Source organism: Mus musculus, chromosome 19, assembly GCF_000001635.26.
Source record: "Mus musculus strain C57BL/6J chromosome 19, GRCm38.p6 C57BL/6J".
NCBI classification, from domain to species: Eukaryota; Metazoa; Chordata; class Mammalia; order Rodentia; family Muridae; genus Mus; species Mus musculus.
The window spans coordinates 36,256,781-36,264,422 of NC_000085.6; the positions used below are offsets into that span (position 1 = coordinate 36,256,781).

The following is a 7,642-nucleotide window of genomic DNA, read 5'->3' on the forward strand; positions in this document are numbered from 1 at the left end:
AGCAGCCTCTTAGGGGTGGGTGGCCAAACCTAGCTTATGAGGGGTCAGCAGGACCAAGGCGCCAACCTAATAACCCTGATAATAGTAACTCCGTGTTAGTGAAGGGCTACCTCAGACTAAGCTGCAGAGCAAAGATATTTGTGTCTTGGTGAGGCTAACTAGGAAAAACAGGGCAGGAGGCATGCTCTTCCTAAAGACAAGGTCTCCAGGGTTAGGTAGTCTCCCAAGTTCTTGCGCATCTGTTGTTTACTTTTCTCTCAGCACAATTAGCTGGGCTGCAGAGTATCAAACTGGGGTATCCTGGGGACTTCCATGTCCTCTATCTCAAACTCCTCTTGGAGCAGTGACTAACCAGATTTCTGGCACCACCTCAGAGGTGACTGGGAGTAGTCAAGCCTTCCTTACAACCACACAGGAGCTCTGGCCCACAGGACTTCCAAGATCTTACCACATCCAGTCAACCCAGTCCTTAAAGAAAACAAATCTGCTCACATCCAGATGGAGGCAGAGATGTGGCAGGAACCGATGCTCCCGATCTTCAGTCAGTCCCTTAGACTGTTCAACCAAGAAAGGGCCTAGAGAGACAGAGCTTCGTCCAGTAGTTCTACTGGAGTCAGTTGCTTTCTACGTTCCCTTTCCACGGTCCCTGTCAAAGAGCCATAAATTACCAGAACCCGTTTTACTTTGAGGCTTTAAAGCTCATAAGCTCTTCAGTTGACATAAGCAGGAACGGGGCCCCGTGAGAATGTGGAGGGGTGAAGGGGGCTGTCAGGCAGGCTTCCAGAGGACTCACAGGAGAGCCTACAGCCAGCCAGCCTCTGGTGTCTCTCTGGCATTCTATCCCCTTCCCTCTCCCTTCTCCTTCTTCTCTCTCCCCACCATCCTCTTTCTCTTCCCCCCCCCACTCTTGCTCTCACATGCACACACAGCATCCTCAGGTATGGCCACGTGGACTCAGGATAACAGACCAGCTCGGGGCATGAGGATCCTCTATTCACCTTCCCAGGCTACATGCTGAGTCATTTTAAAAAAAAAAAATCAACTTTCATTCATCTGTTTACTCATTCAACACACATTTATGCACTGCTAGCTTGGGAAAAATACAACCCCAAATCAGAGCTTAAGTGGATACACCCCCCTAGACCTTAGACACCGAGTTTTTCTAGAGATCGATTGATTACAGGTTCATCCTTCCCTCCATGCCTGAACAACTCAGCCAGAGCCTACTAATTTTTATTTGGCAAGCGGGAGGTGGTTTGTGCCTAAATCCTCTGATTTCAGATGAGGCCCAAGAGAGAATAAATAAGCATATGAATATTTAGCACAAACGACTGCCATGTGGAGCTTGAAGCACTACTGTCACAAGGCAGGGTCCACTTTAATCTCAGCCACCGGGGCAGCGCTTGTTGTCTTATCACACAGGGATGATTTCCCTGTTGGCAATGGCAGCCTGCCAGCTAGCAAAATCCTCCAGCTCACGGTATCAGCTGGCATTCTCCAGTAGCACCAGGCACTGATATTTCTATTTTTGCAGGAGGTGCCAGGCTGGGAAACAAAACTTCAGTATCACAAGCTCATTCCTATTTACCTCAGATGGGAATGGCAGCTTGGTTCCAAAGCCTACGGAATTTGCAACTCATAAATCCGATATGTCAGGGAAGCCTGGAAGCTTTGCTGATTGGAGTCAGCTGATGAACTTATCATTCCCTTTAATTCCCACAGAGGGTGGCAGGGAACATGGCTATAAATCTGTCTGTGATACGTAAAAGAACAGCCTAGCTGGGGTGTCATCTCCATCTAAGCTCTGTGGGAAAGTGAATCCTTCCGGAGAAAGCTCTGAGACCGTTAGCTACTTCTCCCAAAGTCTGCTACCAAGAGCAACTCCGGAGACAACTCAGCCACGTCCACTCCATGATGACTCCCTCTTGGAAATATGCATGGAGTAACGGGGTCATGCTTGTCATCCCACAGCCAAGAAAATGGATAAAATGTATGAAATATCAGTTTTTAAGACATTGAACATCAGGAAATGAAAGATCCTAGAGGTTATGAAAAAGATGGGCCTAGTCAATGCCTAAAGTGCCCAATCAAGGCTCCACAAGGCTGCAGCTCCAGACAAGAAGCAGGAGGTAGATGTGGTCCTCTCGATGAGCTGAGGGATGGGATCGACAGCGTGAAAAAAAGCAACTAGAGTTTGTAAGGTATAATACTAAAGAAGAAATAAAACAGTCCTCCTGAGCATTCGGTTGACGCTGGTCAGTGCTGGCCTGACAAGGAACTGCATGAGGCTGGCCAAAGAACCACAAAAAGGATCTGCAATAACAGCACCCAGCCATCACCAGCCAGAACAGATTCACTAAGCAGAAGAGAGAGAGACGTCATCGGTGGGCAATGGTAATAGCCCACCAAAATATTGTTCCAGTCTTGCTTAGCAAGTCTTACAAGCAAGATTCAAAAGCAATTCCAAATAACACAATTGCATACCAGGAAAAAAAAATAGTTTTGCAACGTCTATGATCTTCTCTAAAATTGTCAACCATACAAAGGAGGGAAACGCAACCCATAATAAGGAGAAAAATAATTAAAGCTAACTCAGATCTTACACAATCATTAAAATCAGCAGTCACTAAGACAGCTACTATTGTAACGAAATTCTTTCTATTAAAACTTAAATAGACTCATAGACAAGTAAGAAAAGCACTCCAACATCTCGAGTAGTTTCCAAACTACTTCGGAAGAAAAGATGAGCTCATGTGAAAACAGCAATGAGGACTGAGGACAATGAGACAGAAGGCTGTAGACGTTAGCAGAGCTGAAGGGGGACCCAGCCTTCGAGAGGCTGAAGCAGGAGGATTCCATGAATTCAAGGCCAGACGTGATACATGCTAAGACCTGTTTCAGAAAGAGAGAGGGAGGGAGGAAGGAAGGTAAAAAGAAAGGGAAAGGGGAGGGGAGAGGAGAGGTAAAAAGGAAGGGAAAGAGGGAAGGTAGGGAGGGGAGAGGAAGAGGGAAAAAAATGGAGGCTGAAAAAAAGGAAAGAACACCCGTGAGCTGTGGGCACTTCAAATAACTTAGCAAAAGTGTAACTGGAGTCCATAAAACAAAAATATTTGAAGAAATAATAGCCGAAATTTGGTAAAAACCATAAAAGAAATCTAAGGTTAACAGGTGTGTGGGTGTAGGTATGGGTGTGTTGCTTGAAATAAATGAGAGAGAGAACCAAGAATCAACATCGAAGAAGGAGAACAGACTTCTGATCCATAACACACAAGAGAGGAAACAGAGGAGAAAATCCTCAAATTACTGAAAACAGTTCAGATCAGCATGCTTCACTCAGAGAAAATACCTTTCAAAATCAAGGGTAAAACGTAAAGACTTCCTCAGGAACAAAAAAGATATTTTGTTATAAAAACATTAGGGAAAACATACAAGATAGAAATTTGAGTAAACACAAAAGAATGAAGAGCTTAGAAATGTCAAGTATGTGGGTAACTATGTAGGACTTTTTGTTATCTAAATTTTCTATGTAATTATTTAAACAAAAACATTACAGTAACAGATTTATAACAGACACACTTTTTATTTGTTTGTTTAAGATACATATTCATGAGCTACTCAGAAAAAAAAAAAAACAAAAAAAAAAAAAACGACAGCTCCCCTGGGATCAGAGATCAAACCTTTATATAACTAACATTCTTAGCAACTCCCCTCTATAAAACATTCAGAGGAACACACTGTTCTTCAAAAGATTGGTTTCAGATTTACCTTTCTTTTCTCTTCCCTTTCTTTCCCCAAACCCTGAGCTAGATCTGCCTGCAATTATAAATGGAGGTCAACCAGGTCCTAAGGTCTGGGAGAAAAGAAACAGAAGCATGTTGTTGCAAGGTGTCGATAGCGAGCATGAAATGGTTCAGAATGTGGTAATCAAAGGAAAGTCCTACAAACCCTAATTCAATTACTGCCAGCAACTAGACTTATAGCTAATAAGCAACAAAGAAGCTAATATAAGATCATAAAATTCAGTTGCCTCTCAAACTATAACCAAGAAACTATTTTATATAATTTCCTAAGACACTGAAAACAATTTGCAGAGATCTCAGGCAGTAATTTACAGGGCACAGGAAGGAGTGGAGGGAATGCAGTCTGTGAACTGACTGAAGTACAAAGTAGATACTAGAATGGGCTATAAAGAATTAAGGGGTTGTAAAAAGCAAGAGAAGATGAGATTGAAGGTCAAAAATAAGAGTCAGCAGGAGAGAGATCTGAAGGGTGTAAGGGGGGTGTGGCGATGAGCACTGTGAAATGTTGTGCTTTATACATGGACCTTGCATTGTCCATACAAGACCGGCACAAGACGGAGCCCATCAGTCCAACACATATAGGGCAGGGGATCATGGAAGAGTATCAGATTAGGACCCCCAAGACCAAATTCTCAGCACAAAGGAGATTTATTTGCCCCAGGGGGACAGAGGGCAGGGAATAAGAGACCAAGACATGAGACAGAGAATGAGGGAGAAGGGGAAGAGAACAAGAGGGAGGGAGGAGGGGCATTTGTCCTAGAGGACAAAGGACTACTGCCTCTAGATAGAGAGGAGACAGACATGACACAAGGGAAAATGACAGTTTATAAAGGTACAAGGGGAAACCCTGAGTAAAGATGATGTGCCTGTTAATTAGGTGAGACAAAGGGGGCTTTGATTGCTGCACTCCAATACTTTGATAGCTGGACCTTGATCGATCGTCAGCCTCACGAGGAGGAAGGGACTAGACCTTGGTGGCTAGTTTTAGGAATTTAATCAAAAGGTTTTTAGCGAGGTAGATGGAATGGGAGAGAAGGGTAAGGCCTGCCAGAGCCGTGCTCACCATGCCTAAGCAGGCGAGTCCCTTCAATCTTGAGTTTCTATCCTTAAGAAGCTTTGGAAGTCAATGTCCTCTGAATGTGGTTGTATGTTTTCTTCAGGGATGTAACTACTGGTACATTGCCCATAATCAAGTAAATGACCCCAAATCCATACACATGTGTTGTGTGACAGACTTTTGCTGGGGGGCTGAAGCTCACACTTATCTGCTCACCTGAGCTAGGAAGTCCACAAAAGACCAAAGTATGACTACCACGGAAGTCCAGCTTGGCGAACAATGAGTTTCATTGGGATTAATTACAGGGATATGGGTAAGGGGTTACTTACAGGAGCAGAAATGACTCAACGACAGCTGCATCACCAAGGCCCAGCTAGGAGCTCAGAGCACAACACATGGCCATGGCGTGCAGGCAACTACAGTCTGGAGAATGTTCTTTCCAAGTGGATGAATTGATCTACATATCTTCTGGGCAACTCAGCTGGTCTGAGTCTTCTTTGAAGTTTGGCTTCTTTAAGAATATTTCTCAGGAGTCTTTAGTGTTTACTCACAGAGTAGAGGGGCCTAGTGAATCTCGTCAGTTTCAGGGACTTCCTGAAGCTATTTTGAGTTGTTTACTTTCTGTCCTCAGGAACTTCCCTGGAGAATGGAATGTTTCAATCTAGGACGAAACTACTACACAGCAGTCAACCAGAAAAGAGTGGGGCAGACTCATTACCTAGCAATGGTCAGGACTGGGAAAAATAAGAAAGACACAGGACACAATACAGCCTCTAAGCACATGTCCTCAAGTGATCCACTTTTTCCATGTAGGTCCTTCTCCTAATGTTTTGAGAGCTTCCCAAAATAGCCTGGGAAAAAGCCTATGGGCCTGTGGAAGAGATTTCATACCCAGACCACAGTCTTTCATATATGTTGCTTATTAAGAACATGTTGGGGCTGAGAGTGTAACTTAGTGGCAGATCTCCCCTCTAGTGTGCATGAGGCCCTGGCAATCCACAGAAAGGAAAAGGAACATTTGTGTGGAGGTACCGAAAATAGTGAGCAAGTGGAAGGGTTGTTTGTTGTTGGATAGGAAATTCTCAGGTCATAAAATTGTCAATTTTTACAGAGTGGATTTATAATTTTGAAATACCTTCCAATAAAATTACCAAATGGAGACTGGAGAAATGGCTCAGTGGTTTAAGAGCATGTATTTCTCTTCCAGAGGACCTGGATTGAATCCTACAACCCACATGGCAACTCACAACCATCTAATTCCAAGGGATCTGATGCCCTCCTCTGTCCTCTGTGGGTACAAGGCTCTCACAGGGCACACAGACAAACATGCACATAATAGCTGCACACATAAAATTAAATTTTTAAATTACCAATAGAAACTACTTGAAGTTAAAACAAGCTAAGTCATATGTTTTTATGTGAAAAAAACAAAAACCTCGACTTGCTAAAAACACTCTAAAATTTAAAATGGATGGGTAAACATTAACGCACATTATAAAACCACACTAATTTAAGCAATGTGGTAATAAGTCAATTAAACAAATGTATTTCTAATTGAAATACAGTACACACTCAAATACATTTAGACAGTCATAAATTGACATTTTAATTCATTGGGGAAAATATTATTTATTTAATACATGCTGTTCAAACAAAGGAATGACCTGAGTCTGAGAGAGAAAGTTGAATCAAGTAACTCAGACCCTACAAAATTAGTTGAAGATAAATCAAAGCTATGAATGACAAAATGAATTCATAAAAGCATTGGAAAACTAGACCTTCCTTTGTAACTACGTTGTAAAGCTCAACACATGAAATACTAGGTTAAAAATTAACTCTAAGATGTGGTGGGTTCTTTTGCATGCATATCAAAGAATGCAAGAATAAACCATCATGCAAATAAGTGGAAGAAAAAAATAATACTTAGACAAAGGCATAGTCCTAGCTTGATATCAGTAAGCACAAATTTACAGAGGCTGGCAAGAGAAAAAAATGGGAAAGTTTTATTTTTCAGACATCTATCTTTAAATCTAGTAAAACAGATGGTTTTCTTTCATTTTCCAGTATATCTCTCCAGCACCTTAATATCACAGTTGCTTCCTCTTCTTGAGACTTCCCTGATCTTCCCAGGTGATACTTCTCCCACATCCCCCATGTTTATTCTTTTAGTCCTCTTCAGACGCCCAGCACTTCATTTAAGTCTTTTAGTTATCTCCAGACACCAGGCACTTTATTTAAGTTTTATGACCACTGGTCTCCCTTTAAGGACAAGCCGAGAGTTGATCAGTAAATAGAAGTCATCTCTCTGGCTCTCCAAGGAGACCATCCATGCAGTTTGGACCAGGTTTATTTTAAAACCTATCCAGGTTCTTTCTCTTACCTGGTCTGCTCTCTATTGGCTGTATCACAAGTGCCTGGCACACGTCCCAGTACAACTCTTTGGTACATTTTGATAACGGATCTCCTCAGTCTTTCATGTTGAATCCATACACACAGGTCATCCCTCACTAAGGGAGGTTTAGAGCTAGCTGCCTTCACCATGAGTAGCAGGCCTCCTCTACCCTCCCCTGAATAGCCCAGGAACACAATGCAAATGTTCCAATGAAGTGGCTCACTGTTCTCGGATATTTGCTGAAAACTGTGTTAACATGTCATTCTTGTGGTTTGTTCTAGACTGAGGCGTTGCTAACCCCTTGGAGTTTACAAGACCCCCATTAAGACTTCCATACTTGTAAGAATTTGTGCTGAACCAAAGTCAGCTAGGTTTATATTTGACATTTCCTAT

The 7,642-nt window shown here is 42.6% G+C and overlaps 1 long non-coding RNA gene across 1 annotated transcript in view; it reads right to left on the reverse strand.

Moving 5' to 3' along the window:
- Positions 1–7,413, reverse strand: part of Gm32027 — a 47,357-nt gene extending 39,944 nt beyond the window's left edge. The window contains exon 1 of the long non-coding RNA XR_386674.3: positions 7,238–7,413. This is a non-coding gene — a long non-coding RNA (predicted gene, 32027). The remainder of the gene's footprint in view (positions 1–7,237) is intronic.
- Positions 7,414–7,642: the final 229 nt, after the last annotated feature.